This window comes from Thunnus albacares, chromosome 4 (genome assembly GCF_914725855.1).
Source record: "Thunnus albacares chromosome 4, fThuAlb1.1, whole genome shotgun sequence".
Lineage (NCBI taxonomy): Eukaryota > Metazoa > Chordata > Actinopteri > Scombriformes > Scombridae > Thunnus > Thunnus albacares.
Genome location: NC_058109.1, coordinates 32,475,799 through 32,495,139, shown reverse-complemented (window position 1 = coordinate 32,495,139; position 19,341 = coordinate 32,475,799). Strand labels below are relative to the sequence as shown.

The window sequence follows — 19,341 nt, the reverse complement described above, 5'->3', positions numbered from 1 at the left end:
AATGTAAAAGAATGAATTCTAATCATTCATCCATCAGATGGGTCCATTTTGCATTGGCAGCAGACTTAGCAAGGTAACCCAGACAGACAGTCTGTCTAGCTCTTCTTGGGGCATCCTGATTCCTCCAGCATGTTCTGGGTCAGACCCAGCGTTTCTTCCTAACCACCTCAGCTGGCTTCTTCTAGCGCAAAGGAGCAGCAGTTCTACCCCAAGTTCCTCACCCCATCTCTAAGTGTGAAGCCATGTGAGGAAAACTCCTCCCAACTGTTGGAAGGTTAATTCTTTTGGTCTCTACCCAAGGGCTCATGACCATATGTGAGGTTTAGAACGTAGATCACCTGTCAATCGTGAACAAAACCCCTAGATACTTGAACTACTTCACCTGCACCATTGATGCACTCTCAACGCAAAGGCAGCTGCCACTTCACACTCAGCTACAAACCCTCCAGTGCACACTGGAGGTCACGGTCTGATGAAGCATCTGTGAAAAGCAGAGATGCAGATGGTGGCAGTTGTGGTAAGCGCAACATAAACAATTTCCTACGGTGCCAGTGTGTTTGGGGCACATGGAGAAAGGAAAAATAACTGCTTGGTACATCTCTTGCACCTTTTCTTCTCAGGGTCATACAGTAACTCAGTCAAATCTAACACACAGACACGATACACACACTCCTGGGAATCAGTGTGACTTACACTTTACAGGGATACCTCCCATGTGCATCATGGATGAGCATACATAAATTTGCTTACAAATGATGGAAAACATTTCTTATGACTTCACTTCTTATAACTTAACATCTTGTTCCATAATCATCATGTTTAGGCTTTTTCCTTATTATCAAAAGTTAAGTTCGGAACACTTGGCAGCAGATTCTGTCGGTCATAGAGCCAACTGAAAATATGGACACTGCTCTCACTTTGCCCGAAATACTCCCAAAATAACCCCAACAAGTTACAATGGGGGACATGGTCATACAGTGTACCTTTTACATAGCCACAAAGCACATGCAGGCTAGAATTCTAATAAAAGAGCTAAAGATCAACACAAATATCATTAACAGAGTTGGAGGAGAGCTATATTTTTAACAGTCAGTATTTGTATTTCCTGCTATTCTTTTTATTTATTCAAACACAAGTAAAAGTGGGTAGCATGAGCAGCAATAGCCATCATGTGCTTAGTGAAAGAATACCACACCCATAAGAACATAGCACCAAAGATGGAGAATAAATAGAAACTTGGCTCACAGGAAACAGGTTCCTGAGGATTAACACTTTGTTAGTATTGGGAGGCACATGTATTTACCTATGTGTTTGCTGCATCCACACACTCTAGTATCTATGTCCATGCAGCAGGAGTTCTATAAGAGAGGGTCTGTGTACTTCCCTGTTTGCACCTTATATGTGTTTAAAGGCAAAAACAGCAGAACAAATGTGACCAGAGCTTCCTGCCATCTCAGATGTAGCCTCAGGTTTTCTGGTGATATCTGAAGCATTTGTAAAGATACAGTTGATTGACACAAGAGCACCTGGATACGTTAAAGCTCCAGGATGAAGCCTAAAACTGGGCTGACTGTTACATGTTTAGGAATTCACACATTAACATGCAGTATGTTTGCCTGTTTGCTGAGGCTCTGGTTTACTGATACTAACAATGTCTCTTACTCCCTCTCCGTCAACACCTGGACCCAACCTACCAAAACACACACATAAACACACACTGATTACTGATGCCTGAGTGACATCGGTCAGGATGCAGATCTTAAGATATGTTACCACGTGATGCCAGGCATGAGTCATTTTAAGAGTATCTTGGCTTATGATTTAACCACCAAAAAACCCCCCAAACAATCAAAAAAGGCAAACTGTGCTCTGGGGATGAGGAAAGCAGGGGTAAATGAGGGAAAAGGTTCAGGGGTGAGGAAGGAGAGAAGGAAGACATAGAGATTCAGAGAGGAGATAAAGAGAGAGCGAGAGAGAGTACATGGGATTTTTTTGGAGGAGAAAGCAGCAACACAGACGGTTATCATCCTCAGACAGGCTCAGTCTAATGGACGTCTGTTTGTTGTGCCTGAAAGCATGAAATTACTCGAGCAAGGCCAAAAGGGCATGCTGTAAAATCAGATTGGGGAGCTTCCTGCTGACAGGAAAAATTAATAAGATCAGTCAGAGCTTTCATAACTGCAAATTACTAGAATCCACACCGGTATGTAAGCTGAGTTTTCACTTTCATCCCTGCAAACACTGAATGGTAGAAGTCCGTGTTTGTGGACCTAACTAGGACTTAGCAGTCAGACTGTGTGTATACTACTCTTGATTATATCACTCTCAAAACACACTGTTCCCTTGATATGTATTGCAGCTGCGAGATAAAAGCTTCAGTGGAATGCATGTGTACTAAAGGTGTGTATTTATCCAATGATTAAATGTGTATCAAAGCTGATACAAGTTAGTTGCAATTTAAAACTGATTCAGCTCAGCTGTGATACGAATTTACAGTTCTACTTGTTCATGAATGACAGTGTATCAATTTTCAGTGGCAGTAACTAAGTAACTTTATTTTAAGTACTGAATCAGAAATTGCTGCCACATCAACAAGGAGAATACATTTTTCACTAAATTGGGTATGTCCAACAATACGTGTTGTAAATAAAACAGCTCATGGCTTTAATTGCTTTTGACTGGTTGGAGTTTAGTGCAGAATACTTTGATATTGCTGTTGATATTGCTATCAGCTAATGTTAGCATTACTTACCTTGGATTGATTGTTCCTGTCAGTAACTTACTATTAGCACCTGCCTCGACTTCTTGAATAAGTAGCAATATTTGTGGTCATTTCACATATTACATGTACATAAGTGGCTTAGGTTTGTGATTGGGTAATGTAGCTAGCTAGCTAGCAGGAAAGGCATTTTGACAAATTGGGTTTGGATCTGTTATTGTGTATTGATGTAGATGCATTGGTCAATCTTTACAACCATAATGTGTAGGCATACATGTTCAGTACTCCTGGTCAACGTTTACTACATGAGGCTAACCCTTGTTGATGATTTCTTTGCATCTTGGAGATGACTGTGGACCTTTACCAGTGATGTACTGTGCACTCTCTCTGGCCTGTCTAGCTGTTGGCTGGCCACCAACAATGCTAAAACTCAAAACTCAAACTGTTAGTTATTACATTAAAAGATAAATGTTCAGAATTAATTATTATTTGACTAAGAACAAAGAACAAACCATGACCTTTAAGTTAGATACACATGACTCAATAGTGCAGTTAAGAATATTGTCCAGTTTAATGTCACTAACACACATCAGTGTTTTAGACCTTTACATCTGTCACATTGGCTTTGTGTCACATTATCCGTGTGTTTATTCTGATGTGTTGGTTGTTTGGTCTTTTCCCTCAGGTTTTGGCTTATGGACGTGTTTCTGACAGGAGCAGCCCTGTGACTCACGGCTTATCTCACGCCACTCACACAACACATTATACATTTCCCAAGGTGGCCTCTGTTTGTGTCAGTGTGCAAGCCAGCCTCTTGTAAACCATCACAGCTGCAGCACTAGACTAACAACTTGGGAGGAAGAGACCTGCAATTATGTAAAGCACCTAAACACATCACAGAGCACGACAGTTAAGAGTGAACACGCCGGCTACTCTCCTGCCCAGAGAAGCAAATCCTGGACTTCAGGGTGCTAAACTAATCATCAACCAGCTTCTCTACGCTAGACAGTGCCTGCCACAACATTTGTGTTTGACCAGTGTTCCCTGAAAACAACATCATTCTTTATAAAGCATTGGCTGCCTCAAATAGGGTGGATAATTTTAAATTAGCTGGGTAGCTTGGCTGTGAATGCACCGCCCACCCACCTGTGAAGAGCTTTAGAAGCGTATTGGGTGTGAGTGAGGGAAGCATGCGTAACAACACTTGAGGATCTTTAGGTCTTTTTTTAGTATTTTAATGTGACCCTGGCAGCAGCAGTGGCACAGGATGAGGTACGTGGCTGCTGCTCAGCAACAGAACAAAATGGGACTATTTCCTGGTGCTGCAGCTGAAACCTGGTCATGCCATTTATTCAGTTAACCAATGGTGATTCCTTATAATATTGTCTTTCTGCAATTCAAGCACAGAAGTATTCAGCTTTCTCTGAATGAGGACTTTATTTTGTTACATATTTCTATGATGCTTTCTCAGAGAAATAGAAAGATGCCAACAAAAGCCTTACACTTCAGTGCAAACTTTTAATTTAAAGGTGAGCTGTTGTGAATCTGATGTATTAGATTTTAGCACTCAGATAAAATGTTAGTGAGAAACATGCTCTGATAAGGATGACAAGTCTACTGCAATTCTAGGGTGTGTTTGTGATTTTGTTAAAGGGGACATTTACAGAGCCAGTATTGTGTATAGACACCGGATTTTTTTTCAGCGCACACACAGAAAGGACAGCTAGCGGACCGTGAGGAGATATTCACTGACTTTGACAAAAAGTGTATTGCAGTGTATGAGCCATTTGGACTTCCATAAGGTTGTGATGTAACAACTATAAGCACAATGTTTCCCCTATCATTGCCTTGGAGGGGCGGCCCGCTACTACTGCGTTTTGCTGTCATTTATGTTCACGCTAGTTTCTCTCCTCCCCTCTGCTCTCTGTGTTTCACTGGCATAGCCCTTCCACTCACATACAGAGAGGAACAGAAGAGAGACAGTTGCAGAGAAAATGCTACACAGTTGTTGGATGTCAGGAAGCAAATTTGTCGTTGCACAGCCTTCCAATGGTTGGATAACATTATCCTCAACGGTGGCCATCTCAATTTACTGGCGAGTTTTACCCAGAGCCCTGTTTTATCCTAGCTACAGTAGGCTACAATCTGTTACCTGTGGTTGGCCTGGGTGTGCATCACTCAGAAAACAGTCAGCCAATCAGAAGAGAGGGGCATTGAGCAGACACAAAACAGCACGTTTCAGGCTGAGTGAGAGTGAGGGGCTGCATCCATAGTTTGTACAGCTGTAATTAGATGCTTTTTGACCATAAAAACATGCAAATGTCTGAAATAGACCACAAAAATTAAAATATTATACTTGGAAAGGGGCATATTATGACCTCTTTAATGTCAAATTTGAGTGACTGTTTTCTCTAATTTACATATATATTTAGGATGTTTAGGCACCTCGACCTTGTTGCTATGACAGTCATAGCACTCCTGAACTCATAGCACTACTCAAAGGTACCCTGGGAGTTTTTGACCACCAGTAGCCGTATGGAGCAATTTTACAAGTGGGTGCCCATTTTGTTTCTAGCAAGCATGAGGACACACATGCAATGAGATACACATTGTTCCTGCCAGTTTCCTGTTATGCCGCTAATCACTAGTTGGTAGTGGTTATGCCAAGGAAGGCAGTGAAGAAGAAAACTGCAAACTAGCAAACCTGCATGTAAACAATGCATGGTACTGTACTTTTATTTCAGTTTATTCAACAGTGCACTCAGCTACTGAGAAAGGTATGCAATAATGTAGTCATATAGTACATTCTTTGCCGTTAAACAGTAGAGAGTGGAAAGTAACAAGAAGACTCTGAGGAGGGTTGATTATTCTGACACAACTCTCATAGGTGCAACTGGCAGTTTTTCATGTTGGCATCTCAAAACGGCAACAAGAGAAACACTGTATTACCTTGAAATCCTGTAATGTCAGTATGCAAACAGCACATTCACATTTCCCAACACAGCCAGTCAATTATCTCTTTACACCCAAAACACTAAAGCAATAACTGAGCCTGTCTAATAGTAGTGGTCTTATAGTGGTCTTCTGTGTTGTTTAGGAAACAGTCTCCACTGCTAGAATACAGCCTCTGTGATATAATGTAGATGAATAGGAAGGATCCATGGACTCTCAGGTTACAGAGATGATGGGTTTATTTTCTCAAAAGATGCTTGCTGAAGCATTAAACCTTTCAATGTGTCATCACAGAAGCCAGTAGATTGGTTTGGTGCTGGGTGAAACGCAAACTGCCTTCCATTTGGTGTATTTGACCAAATGTTTGCATGTGTTTGTTCATCTGAGAGTGCTGTTTAGTGCTGGTGCCAGGGCTATTGTTGAATATGGTAGGGTCTATCTGCACATTATCATGGCTGAGTGGGCCCGGGGCTGTGTGATGAATCAGGGACCCAGTAATAAGCTGCTTATGTAAACACTACTATTGTGCCTCAGCTGCAGCATGCTAAGGCAAAAGATTGCTACTATGGACTCCAAATTACAGAAACAACCATTCTCAGAGGCAAAGAGATAATGGTTAAAAAATGTAACATTACAGAATGCAAGGACTCTGATGGTGTCATGATGTTGCCTGGAATTAACTTTATGACTTTATGACCATCTTGAAAACCAAAATAAAGACAAAGCTGGCAAAGACTGAACAAACAAGGTTGCTTGGAGTGAAATGTTTAGTGACATGAGTTCAGTGGTAGGCATATTTCATTAGTCTTGGTTTATATTAATCTTAAAGTCAACATAAACTAGATGTGGCCCACACTAGTTACACTGTATTTTAATTCAAGTACAACATTTGATATAATCCTTTATAACACTGCTGCCAGTCCTAGTCATTCTTTCATTTTTGAAACTACAAGATTCATGATATTTATTTAATTTTATTTGATTTAACTTCTAATTTATAATCTTTAAATCACAGTTTCATCAATTTACCTTTTGCTTTGCATTTTAGTGCTGTTTAGTGCTGTTTATGAAACAGTGGATTTCAGACAGAAGTTGATAAAAGCAGTGTCTGATTTTGAGTGGGTGGCCAACAGATTCGATAGATTAAAGGACAACTGTCGCTGGCAGATATGGCTGCAGCTGGTTAGCTAGCCAATTAATGTTTACTCTATGAGTTGGTTGAAAACTGTTTCCAGCTGACTTGTCTTAAAATGAGAACCTTACAAATGTGTATTTGGTGGCTGTTGATGGCTACGTACACGATATAATGCTAACTATAATGCAACTATGACAACTATCACTATAACTAAAAACCCATGAACATCTCTTTAGCATGATCAGAAAACCAAAGCTTGACAGACCTGGACAATCATTGTTCAAAGGAGAGTTTTAGTGATGTGATTGTCACATCATAGCTGCAATGAAATGAGACTTCATTCAAAATAAACCTGTATAACATGATAAACCAAAATATTATATCTAAGAAGGCATTTTGATGCTTTTGAAGACCCTAAAATGTAATAACAATAATAACACAATGGTAACACATTCAGTCAGACTTCTTGGTGTGCTCAACATGCAACACTTCCAACAGAAGTGTAACTTCTCACTAACATACAGCAAGGCAGCAGTCTAAACTCTGCATGATTCAATGACGCATGACAATAATATGGAAAAGGGAACCAGTTTTGTGTATGTACATTGCAAACACACACACACACACACACACACACACACACACACACACACACACACACACACACACACACACACACACCAGACACCAAATTACACCCACAGGCCCTTATAGGTAAACAGGTGTTGTGTGTACAGTGGTTACGGATGGACTTCTGTGTATTTGAGTGGCCCCTCCTGCACTACTATACCAGTGTCAGTTTACATGTGAGTGCTAATGCATGAGGCTCATCAGAGAGCAGAGAGGTGGATGAGTGAGTGAGTGGGTGGGTGCGGGGGGTTCAGATGTCCTTAGATGTTCTCATTTTTAAGGTGGGCACCAAACAGAAGCAACAGACATAGATAAACTATATTCTACATACCTATAACTATATACTGAACTTTACAAATTAAGAAAATGAATGACAACCAGCACAGCCTTATCTATCTTGACATCACACCGTTGCACTCGCCACATATTATGTACTGACTGATATTAGTATAAATACAAACAAATACGATATAACCTTATATTTGTGACTTCCATTAGGCCCAGAATTACAAGTATGTCCACACATAATGTGCTTTCTTCCATTAAATTTTACAATACCATTCTTACATCATACCAGTGGTAAGTCTGTTAGACATACAGACTTTGTATTGTGATGTAACCTCTAAATTTCATTAGATCGCCATAAAAATTAACTTCAGGATAAAGCTTCGACCCAAAAACTGAATAAGTAACAACTAATGTGACCAATTAGTAGACTCCAGTGGAGTGCAGGAAGACTTCCTGAGATGTTCAGGGAGCCTATGAGGAATTCTGATAAAAAATAATTAACAAAATTACTCCTCAAATCATAAGTTCAGCCTAAAATGAGCAACATGTACCTGTGTGTCCTCTGACCCCTGACCCTTCCTGAGAGTGGATATGTCTCCTGCTTAATGAAAAATGTGAGTGGATGGGGCTGCAGCAGGGCTACTTACAGAGGAGCAGAGGTCATCCACATACAGGGGGGAGACAGGGGGGCAGGGGGGGTTGGGGGGGCCTCTCTCCGCTCAGGTTTCCCTCGCCTTCCCAGGTGTCACTGATGTGCAGTTAAATCCACAAGATGCAGGCAGCTCTGTCAGAGTGATGGATAGATGGCTCGGCTCAACAGGAAGACAGGCGGCCGGGGGAAAAAGGACCGACCTGTCCACGACTCCCTCTGACAGCTCACCCTTCCACTGCTCCCTCCTCCACTGACCACTGTCAGCTGCCTCACTGGACAGAAAACAGGAAAGACTAAATAAAGACACAGAGATGCAGTGGAAACAGCTCAGGAGGAGAGAAATTGCTGCTCAGAGGGGTTTTATAATCAGCCTGTAACTCCTCCCCCACCAATCTCTGACTTTGGCCCTCCCTTGTTGGTATGGCAACGGCCAATCACAACTGGGCATAATACAAGCCTCCTCCTCTCTGTCCTCCTCCTCCTCCTCCTCCTCCACTGGCCTCTGCTGTTGACAGGATTGTCACACACCAGCAAGAGCTATGAAAGCATGTGGGTATGTGTGTGCATGTTTGCATGTGTGCATATGCCGTGTGTGTGCATAAAAGTGTGACTGTGTTATGTGTGATGAAGGTGTAGTGTATGTACATATTTAACTGTGAGTGGGTGCACCTTCTGTATATACAGTATTTCTATGTGTGTGTTTGTGTATATGTGAGAATACATACTCGTACTAGTGCATATATGCGTGAGTGAGTGTGTGTGTGTGTGTGTATGTTTGTGTTTCTTTTTCAACATTTCCTTAATAAGCAGCAATTCAGCATCAGCTGTACATTTAAACCTGGTGAGAGTTCATGTTAGTGATTCCATTAGCAACAATACCACATTGTGGCTGTTAAAACACAAATACTGCAGCTGCTGATAGCATAAAATATATAGAGATAAGTAGTAGCAGTGCTAGACATGCAGCTGAGTTCATTCCCTGTTAAATTTTATGTTGTTCATAAGGTCCTGGAATCAAGTGCACTTTTTTAAGGCTTTGGCGTATTGTGCCTGTCTTTGTAATCCTCAACTTCAGTGGAGAACACTTGCGAGGTCGACCTTACATCTCCAAAACACCAGACCAGACACTGCCTGATCTCCACCTCTGCAGCAGCACAGCACTTGAAACCGGGAATTTTAGCACTGAATCAAGAACACAATCCATACTTTGGTTTGTTTGTAAGTGTGATCATTCCAGCAATTTGCACTCCGCTTTAATACTGTGAGATAACAGCTAAGATACTAATAAAGTGTGACTCTCATTGCTACAGTTAATGAATCAATAATTCAAATAAACATCAGGAATAGGAGAGGTGTGTTTCTAAAAGCAAGCCTATCTTCATTTACTGTGTGGAGGTAACCAGGTGTACACACCAAAAACAGTACTGCATTAAAAAAGCTCCAGGGGCTGCGGTGGTGAAGGTGTGTCGATTCAGGTCTTGTTAAGGTGAAAATGACGAGGCATGAAGGCTAGTTCGAGTAAGGCCTCGTTCAGATCAACATTAGCCCAGAGTGAAAAAAGGCAGTCCTCTCTTTTATATTAATGAGGACAGTCAGGCTTAACTTTTGCCGCAGAGCAATTTGATGTCATCCAGCAAGGTGCTGCATTGGTTAGTCAGATACGTACAAGACTACTGTCTTAACATGAACATTACAAAGTAACAGGGGTTGCTAGTAGTGAGAATTATCACCATAGTCCACAGTGCCCGTCACCTCTACTGAGCATTTTAGCATCTTTCAGCTCATGGTTTTGGTTTACAGCAAGCATCCTTTCTGTTTGATTCACTACTCTCATCAGTGTCATTTTCAGTTGCAGCAGGCAGCTGTTTTCAGCAGAAAAGCTTTGATAAACCCACTGTACACTACCTGCCCAGCACCAAACAGCACACAGAAAAAGTTAGCAGCCAGCTGGTGAGCAAATGTAGCATTTGGCAGCTAATGAGTCGGATATGTTCCTCAGGAGTTGGTGGAGACCTTAAACAGAGCTAAAAGGATAGAATATTGGATTTACATTTGTTGGATATCCAGAAACATGACTCAGGGTTGCCCAGCAAAACAGTTGAACCAGGCTAACTTTTTTGACCAATCACATATACAAGCACACATTCCTGGTGAATCACTTTGTAACATGAACAGGGTATTTATACCACTGACCTTGCGATGGTTGCAACAAAAGATATAATTTCAGTGATAACTTTCCAGAGTATTATAAACCACTTTCCAGCATTTTGGAATCTGATAAGCCCTCAAATTCACAAATCTGTTACTCAAACTGTACTTTGTATTGCATGTCTCACTGGCACCTGAAGCAACATGCTCCCACCAATGCAGCCTCTTGAGTTGATTTAATGCAGGGTTGTGTGATCATATTATTTTTAAAGTGAAAGACTGGACACTACCTGTCACTAGGTCATCATTAAGTGTACTTTACATTGAGTAAACATTATATTTACTGTACCTTTGACTTTTTGCACTTGTCACTTTACTATGAATTCTTCCATATGTTCTGATCCATAAGCCTGAATAAGAACTGCTCTTTGCTGGTTTGGTCTATGGTATTATAAATGTTAGTCAGAGCCTGTCATGTTTTTTTCTATTGTACAAATAATTAATAAGAGGTCATATTGCCCTGCCCTAATACATTCAAGATTTAACTCTGAAAAGTGACATTTTTTCTCTTGAATGTGATTTAAATAAAATCTGACAATATCAGAATGATTCACATGTGGACCCTTCCTCACCTCTCACACTGGGCTCAGTGGGAATCTAACCTCTAACACTTTGCTCTCTTTTTCAGAAGTCTCTTTTTCTGTCACACAGACACACATACAGAACTTAACCCCCTCCCCCTACCAGGTAACAGTGAAAAACATTCTAGCAGTGATGAGTCAACAACTATCACAGTCCATTTGCAGACATTTCAAATAGATTGGGTTATATAAAAAGATGTTGTGGCAGGTCACTGAGTGTGTATTCGGTAAAGTGATGATTAATATCAGCAGTAACATGAGAACATGACCCATTGTGCAGCAGCAATGATTCAGGCCCCATTGTGGTTTTATACAGTACACACACACACACACAAATGTTAAAATGTTTGTCTGATTGAGGTTGACTGGCCACTGCAAACATAAGGGTTGTGAGTTTGGTTCATTCATGCTTTGTGAAATGCGAGGAAAGGTGCTTTTTATACTTATTATGTAATTATATTTAACCACAGCATTCCCTCACACTTTAATAAATACCCTGCACTTTTCTGCTGTGTCTGAGGAAATGATTCTGCTCTCCCAAAAGTGCCTTTTAATTTTCTCTTTGAGCAAAGTGGTTCAGGTAATCTGACCGCTGGTTTGTTTACAACCCGTCTGATCGAATGACTGTTAGTGTTTCTTGTCCCACTGAACATCACTGTAGCAAAACAAACCTACTATCATGGTCACTGGAGCATTCAATGTCCCCAGAGGATGAATCCTACTGACTTTGGTGAAGCCCTGACTTTTCCACTAGCACCACCGTGAGGTTGACATTTTTGGTTCAGAGTGAAATATCTCAACAACTATGACATGGATCAGCATGAAATTTACAAAAGATATTCAAGGTTCCTAGATGATACTTTCTAAGAATTTTGGTGGTCCTCTGATTTTTCTTCTAGCACCACCAGCAGGCCAAATTTTTCACTAATGCTGTGATATATCTCAACATCTACTTGATGGAATAGGTTCAGACATTCATGGTTGAGATGATGTATTCTAATGACTTTGGTGATCCTCTGATCAATAATAAACTGTTATTTGATATAGGGGAAATTATGCATCACACCACATCGTCTTAGGAACTTGCAAACAGCTCTGATTGGCCAAGAGGGGCTGCTACTGTTGCAAGTCAAACCTGAGCATGATATCTGCATCAGTTATAGTTCTATATGGTCAAACTTTATAACTGTGTATTTTTATTGTGACCCAAAACTTAACGTGCGGGCTACCTGTTAGGCCGGTCTTTCAAAACATCTATCTTCCAACTGATTTGTATGTTTTCTGGATTTTCATGCATCTATACTTCAATGCAACAAGGTCAGTGTGACTGCCAGTGTCCTCAAAATAGGAGTAATCATTTTATCTGCCTGTGATTCATCTGTGCACTGTTCTACAGTGAACCCATATATAGAGTCTTTTAAAAGAGCAGTGTAGCCCATAATGAAAGATGCCAAAGGTTAAAGGTCAGATGTGTTTTTTTCTGAACAGAACAGAACAGGATGGAGGGAATAAAGCAACAATGAACCACTGAATTCTTTCCAGCAGATTAATTGGCTTGCTACAGAATTAAGAGAAATCCCTTTGGGCTTCTTTGCTGCTGCCCACACTGAAAGTTTTCACAGTTTCACTGTTTTTCTCCTTCTTCTCTTCCCTTTCTCTCTATCACAGTTTCCCCTTCTGTAGAATAAAAATAACAATGTGGAAGCAGTTTACGATTACTCTTACATGTTTTATCTCTTTTGGCACAGTTTGCTGTAGACTGCTCTGTGAGTGAAGCTTGTTTTGATGTGTTATGATGTCAGGTGTTGCAGAAACCTTCATCTTCCACACAGCTGATGAAGAGAGGTCTTTTTTTTCCCTAAATTTTGAGGTATGTTTTAGCTTTTATTGGATTTGGGGAATGACTTGCAACATATGTTCCCAGTTGTTGTTCATGGTTGATGCTTAAGGCACAGAGGCACCCCGAGTCTTCTTAATGAAGGAAGCAATCAAATGCCAAAATCATTTTCAGTGATGGTCATGTTTGCTTATTGTTTATTCTCTGGGTGTGATTTTCTGACAGCATAGTTTTTTATATTTCCATCTCCAAGTCCTATTACATTCATGAGTAACAGGACTTGGTCTCTGGACTCAGACCTGGGTTAGAGTATAATCTATGCATTTACTTTATGAGCTTGACAACACAAAGAAAACAGCAACAGGCATAGTACTTTAGCATTTTTTTTTCTTACTAGATGTGTATGGAGGTGCGTGTGTTCAAAATCTGTTTATAGAATATAAATGGGTTTGTGATAAATGGGATTGCAGGAAAGAATAAAAGCTGTTTCGACAATTTAGTCCACTTGTCAGCTGAATCAGACATCAGAGGTCCATTGAGGTAGCATGTACTGTATGTCTGTAGAGATTCAAAAATAGATAAGACTAATTTATTCACTAATGAACAGATGATTGGTGCTGTCACAACAGCAAAGCTACTGTTAACAGAAATCATTTCACCTTGGCTATTAGTCAGAAATGAAGTCAAAGCATTTTGAAGTATTGTTAGGACAAGGAGAGAACGGCAGGTGACACAACAGGAGAGATAAGTGACTTGCACACTTAAAGGTTAGAAATGAGATGTAGACATCATAGACAGCACAGAAGGTGAGAGGTAAGGGGGTAGGGAGGTAAATAGGGGCGCATCAACAAATTTTTGCTTTAACAGGTTAATCTGGCCATTGTTTACACTGATTTATTACAAACCATTCATTAGTTGTAAACAACAACTCACATGGATTGACATGAAAGCCATTTATTGGACAGTGCTGGTGACATGTCATCCTGCATTATCCTACACACACCCATAAGGGAAAAATCAAAACCCAGTTATAATCTGATGACTAACAAAGTCATGCTGCACTTCACTGCACATGAAAGCTTATTTATCTTTTCTGGCAGTCATCATGATCTCATAAAATGTACAAAAGATTAGTTAGATATGAGCATTAACTGAAGATGCAAAGAGACTCCATTTCTCAAATGATGAAGATTTAATGAAGTCTGATACCATCATCACACAATCTTGAGCCTGTGCTGCATTGACACTACAAGAGTTCAACTCTAGTTCAAGTTCGCTCTAGAGTTCAACTGGAAGTGGACAGAGACCCACCTTTTCAGGTGGTCTTAGTAGAGTCATATCACCAACTGACAGGTAGGAGGTTTTGCCTTGTGCATCACAATAACATCATTATCATTAGAGTGTAATATTTCACTCTCCCAGAGAAAGGCAGCTGGAAAATGAAAAATACATTCTAACTTTTCTTTGATATCATCTGAAATCTCATGAGGGCACGTAAACGCACACACACACACACACACACGTGCACTACGGGGGGGTGAAAGGAGTAATCAAAATACCACACACGTACTTAGGTTTGTGTGTTTGCACATGTGCATGCACACGTGTGTGGTAGTGCTGCTTGAAATGCCCTACTACACACACACATATGTTTGTTTGCCTCCTTATCTTTTCATCAGCACGTGAACATGTGTAAATCTCTTTTAGCAGCTAAATCAGCCTACTATCAGCTATTGGCTACTCTAGTCTAGTCTTGTCTATTTGGAGTTACTGCAGGTCTTTCTTGGTGGACGAAGATGTCCTTACTATGATACCATCCGATTTTAGGGGAATCCTTGCTGCACTGGTTCACAGCAGAGCTGGCTGTATATATATATATATACTGTATATATAACCTGTATATGATAGGAATATTATAAAGGGTTTAAAATGATTAACTCAGTAAACTATGGTCTGGATGTTTTTATGTTTAATGTATTATTAGTATGTTTTTAATGTTTATGTAACTGTAGTCTATTCATCAAGTGCAGGCATGGCGTTGACAGTCTTTGTGACAGAGATTTGAATAAATTAATAAATACCTCGAAAATGAAACAAACCACCAACCACGCACATGTACTAAGTGTACACGAAGATACGTACGTGTGTGTGGTATTTTGATGACTCCTCTCACTCCTCCATACAGGCACACGCACATGCTCACGCACACACACAGACATACACACACCTCTTAATACACAACAATGGACAGGGTACAGCCAACAGCCTGGCCGGGAACATTCTTCAGTGTGATTAGATTGCCCTTGTCCTTCTGTACAGGGCAAGTCTCTCTCTCTCTCTCGCTCTGTCTCACACACACACACACGCACACAAGTTTGCGCAGCTATCTTTGTTAGGACATTGCATTGACTTCTATTCATTGTGGACAGCCTAACCCAAACCCAAACCCTGACCTTAACCTAACTTCAATTCAAACCTTACCCCTAACCCTGAGCAGGACCTCAGGACCTCAGAAATGATGTTTTGCCTCATTACGACCAGGCTTTGGTCCCCATGAGGACTACTGGTCCTGAAAAGGTTGGTGTTTATACCGGAAAAGGTCCCAGTGAGGTAACACACACACACACATGCTCACACACGCGCATGCACACACACACACACACACACACACACACACACACACACACACACAGAGGGACGTAGTGTACAAGCACACAGCATTACAGAAAATTAAAATCTATCCTGGGGAGCTGCTGGCACCAAACAGTCTGTTTCATATTTGATGAGCAAACATGGAGCTCTCTCTCTCTGCTTCTCTAATTCCCTTTCCTTCAGACCACCAAGGCTGTTTTTGAACCCTCACAGTTGCAGGCATGGAAGTTATAAACATCACATCTATGCTGTCTTTCTAAAGATGTCTGAACAAGAAAAACAAAATGTCAAAATCTGAACACTGACTCAGTGGAATAATTTTCTCCCCTGCAACAAGTCCAATTAATTAGAGTCTTGGGTCTGAGACAAAATGAGACATTTGACCTGATGACATTTGTAGAGCGATAGCAGGTAACTAACAATGTAATATGCATCAGATATATTGTGTAATAAAGAGGTAATGAGTCTTCCTTCATACAGTAATTGCTGTGTTCCTCATTTACTGTAAAAAAAAAAAAAGATAACATCCTAGTGCTGTCGACATGGAAACTTTGCCGCAAACCTTCTGAGACATGAAAAGCAAATAAATGTGAGAAGGCAGACCAAAAATGTGAGAATATGTAGAAAAATAAGACTCAATATTAGTGACAAATGTGTGTTTTATGTTTTGAAATTGTAAACAATGGTTTTAAAACCCATAAAAAAATGGATTAAATGTCACATTGTAATGTATTCAGTATTACAATACAATTGTATGTCTCCAAATTTCCAACCTTGCTTTGCAGATACTCAATACACTCCTTTTAAAAAATGTTTTTCAGAGATTCATATTCATATAGATTTTTGACAGGTTAAAAAAAAGGAACTCCAAAAGACCAGACCATCCTGGGTGGGAACTCACAGGAGCTCAACCAATCATGTGGCTTCAAAAGGAATGTATAGCAGTCAACTAACAGAGTGCCATTTAAATACCTTTCCATTGGTCACACTGGATGTCAATCTATACAACATGGGAAGGAAGTGAATCTTCAGGTTTCAAATATGGGACATTCTGCTAATTTATGCTTCCTCCTGTTCTTGATCCTCTGTCCTCCAACCGTGACCTGGAAACTGAGCTGCCTTCGCCATCATCAAGCATGTTCCAATCCCTTAAAGCCCCCCCCCCCCCCCCGGTGTATTTTGGCATTTTAAAGATATTCTATATTTTCTGAGTCATTTCCTGGCTAATGTTGATTAGCCACACTGTTCGCCTACTATTTTTTGACAAATAACTTAATTTTGCACTCAAAGATAAAAAATTTAAGCTGTTGCTAAAATGGAACAATGACGTATGACTATAGTAGAACGCTGCAGTCATACGTCATCCTCATAAAATTACTTTGTTTTTATGAGGCTACTGATACAGTATCAGGCACCTGAGTTTCAAACTCAGTACTTGCCTGCTGCCCACAGCTGCTTTATACCGTATGAAAAACACTGATATGTTGATAAATCCGTAGTCTCTGAGAAGTGCTGCGCCAGAGTGCAGTACTGTTACGCATGGTCGTTACCTTCATTAAACCATGTGATGACACCAGGCTGCTACAGCATAACCATACACACCTCTACACACATCAGACTGGTTGGTTATAACTGGATATTCTGCTTTTTTATGAAGGAGACGTCAGGTTAGCAGCTCATCAGCCTCTTTTCCAATGTTCTTTTTACCAAAAGTAGCATCTCATGTTTTACCCTTGAAACACACTGCAGTGCAAACACTGTTGTGTAACATTAATTACTAAACTGACCATGTATGAGGTGAGATGTTTTAGAATTATAGCTGAAATAGCGTTGGTCCGATATAATCATATAAACGGCTTCACCAAATCAATTTCTTAATTATTTATTTAGTAACTAACTGATGAAAAAAACTACTCCAACTGTCTTTGGCTGCAGATTTGTGGTGATGTGTGTTCATGTCGTGACATTCTGAACCATCCAAACATTTCCTGAAGTAAAGCTTTCTGTTTGTTGAGCTGTCGTTATCATGTTTAACTGTGATTGGCTCAGCTGTTTCAGAGCAATGAGAGCAGTGATGTGACTGGCTGAAAGAGTATTTAATAATCACCACACCGGCTGATCTATATTCACCTTCACTCAACCCTTTTGCACATTGCGCTGCTGCACAGACATGAACCAAAATAGCAAGTGTGCATGAAGACGCCCACATAGTCCATGCGACTCTGCGCTTGCATGGACCCTAGGCATTGTAGGTCTTGACCTGCTACTCTCTGGTCTTGGTTCCCTACGTTCCATAGTGCTCTCTGGCCTGGGTACATTGGATGCGGTAGGTACTGCTCTTGATCTCAGAGGTGCCAAAGCTTTGTGTACTGGAGGCTCGCTGCTGGTCCTTACTGTCACCACTTCCCTGTTCATCTGTAAGCCTTTCCTGAGTTTAGGGACCTCAGCCCCTTTCTTCTGCAGAAGAGGTGGGAGTATGGGCTTCTGTGCTACACTCTGTGTGGCCTTATGCCTACTTCATGGAAAGGTGGTGCAGGCTTTATTTCTCCTCTTACAACAAAGGCAGTTACCACAAAGGGAGGTGGTTTTGGTTGCATGGGAGATGCAGAGGGCTTACCGTCTATTTCTGATGTTTTAACAGTTGTACCACACAATCCTTGTGACTGGGAATTCTGAGCGAAGACACCCTGCGCATTTGCACTTTGACAGGAGTTGTAGCAGATTTTTGTTGAAAAACAACGGGAGAACCTTTCTCATCTGCTGCCTCGATTTCCTTCCTTGTGTTTTCTTCATTGTAAGACACCAAATCAGAATACAGCATCTTTGAAGCATCCACTATCTCTGCCTGTGATGGAACTTTTGCAGATGCTGTAGACATTTCCACTGGAAGTTGTCTTTCTGTGGCCTCTGTTGTTACCTTCATGTTTCCCAGGAACTTTTTCTCTGAAAATGGCACATAAATGTAGCCTATAGGATAAAGAGAAAACTTTTAAAAACATTGGTGTCATAACTAAAACACATGGGATCCTATTTTCCTAAAATAGGGCACAAACACAAGTCCAAACTCCTGGTGCAGGGGAATGTGGATGTGACCAATACATTTTTGCAATAAATATTAATTGCACCACTCCAAATATGCTGATGATGGTAGAATAAAAATAAAGCTGATGTATGTTGTATATACTGCAGCCGGTGGCATACTGGCACTGCCTCTTATGTTGCGCAAACAATTAATGTAGGATAATTAGTACATTTAAACTCTGCAGTTTTAGTCCTCCTATGCATATTTGAAAGTCCTGTTTTGTCAAAATGTTTAAATAACTAGGTAGGATATCCAGGTGCTGCCAAGCAAAAGCTCTGAGCCTGTATTTGATAGCAAGTCAGCTTAGATTTTATATTAACGGGTCAGATTGGAATTCATTTAGAGATAACTGAGGGTAATAGATCAGTTTGTGTTGAGCTTTGCATGTTTGGGGCGAGGCCGGGTTTGCAGACAGTGTTCGACTCAGTCAGGAGAACAACAACCTTACATGTTTAAACCTGATTTAAAAAGTTTGTACTAACATGTTTCATTTGTTCACAGCATTTGTATTGTCTCAAGGCAATATAAAATCTATGCACTGATGCCACCCCTGCCTGTATTGAATTACTTTGCTTAATTTAATATACTGCTGTATCTAGTACATG

At 40.5% G+C, this 19,341-nt stretch overlaps 1 protein-coding gene across 1 annotated transcript in view; it reads right to left on the bottom strand.

The window, feature by feature from the left end:
* Positions 1-8,726, bottom strand: part of cdk18 (cyclin dependent kinase 18) — a 51,183-nt gene extending 42,457 nt beyond the window's left edge. Inside the window, exon 1 of the mRNA XM_044349005.1 lies at positions 8,372-8,726. The gene's annotated coding sequence lies outside the window, so the exon portion shown is untranslated. The remainder of the gene's footprint in view (positions 1-8,371) is intronic.
* Positions 8,727-19,341: the final 10,615 nt, after the last annotated feature.